Consider the following 1,531-nt stretch of genomic DNA (forward strand, 5'->3'; position numbering starts at 1 on the left):
ACCTTTTACAAATTCAGTGTTTTCAAAATTGTTTACCATACGTAAAAAAGATGTACCCTCTAATGCTTCTTTAAAAGTATCAATATTTAAATTTTTATAATTATTTCCAAATATTTTTATTTAGGTTATGCTGGAGCTTCCAAACATGAAAAACTGACCCATACTTCAGTCAATGCAACAAATGCATTTCAAATATTTTGAAAATAAAGTTGGTTGATCTATACCTTGTTTGCTAATCCAATATTGGCATGATGCAAAAGCAGTTTTCTGGTCATTGGGATATCCTCATTGTAGACAGCATAATGTAGGGCAGTATTGCCATAGACATCTGGAAGATCTGGGTCAGCGCCATGTTTTAGCAAAGTAGTCGCACATTCCTCTTTCTGGCATTGTACCGCCTGTCAGTATCAGATCAAACAATAGATTGTAAATTCTAGGAGTTCAAAATAAGCATTCCACAACTTTCACCAATATGAGTTATGCTTAAACAAGATGAATCATATTTTAGTCTATGTATTTGTACCAAATTCATCTCATGCTGAAATCGTTGGCTACTATGTACCTTTACCAGAGCTATCCTGTTTTTGTCATCAAAGATATTAAGTTGACATCCACTGTTCACCAAAAGAGCTACCACCGTTGGATGGCCATTGGCACAGGACAAATGCAGGGCAGTCCTATGAAAGGGAGACAACATTTTTAAGAAACTATCTGAAAACATAAAATCATCTGAAGACCTAAAATCATCTATATAACTATAAACATTGAGTAGCATGTGATTTCTCTACCTTCCAAATAAATATTAAATTTTTTGTGAGGCAATCATACTTTTTACCCACTATTGTTACTCACTACATAAAGAGTAGCCTATTTCAATAGAAATACTTTGGCCTTTGGATTCAGTTCAACTTGGACGGGAATCCTACATTAAACTCTGCCATTACTTACCTATTACTTAGTCTTTCTTGCCTCAATTTCCTAATTAATAAAATGGGGGTTAAAAATATTGACTGTCTCACAGGACACTATTTTGATGCTTCCATGAGACTCTATGCAAAGTATTGAGAACAGTTCCTACACAAATAACACCCCAATATTTGTTAGCTATTATAATTATTACTAATGTTACTACTTAACGAAGACAAGATTTTAGTTAAGTAAAATGATACAATTATATCTACTTTGAGGTATGTTTAAACATTAGAGGTAACATTGTATTTTGATAATTATAAGTTGCTCATTTGTTCATATTTTAACTTCTCTAACATTAGAATCCCACTTATAATCCTTGACTTATTACAACTAAAATTGGCCACATTTAAATAATTCTCTTATTGAGATACAAAATGATGGGGTATCACACAATCCATGACGCCTTGCAATAAGTAGAATTGATATATACAACCACATCTAGGGGAGTTCTAGTCAGATAAATTGCATTTAAATAAATTTTAGTTCTCAAAAGTACTATAGAACAAGAGGACTGAAAATGAAGATGACAACAAATGTTTAAAACAAACTCATTCTTACT

The sequence above is a fragment of the Cebus imitator genome, unplaced genomic scaffold, assembly GCF_001604975.1.
Source record: "Cebus imitator isolate Cc_AM_T3 unplaced genomic scaffold, Cebus_imitator-1.0 Scaffold450, whole genome shotgun sequence".
Taxonomy (NCBI): domain Eukaryota; kingdom Metazoa; phylum Chordata; class Mammalia; order Primates; family Cebidae; genus Cebus; species Cebus imitator.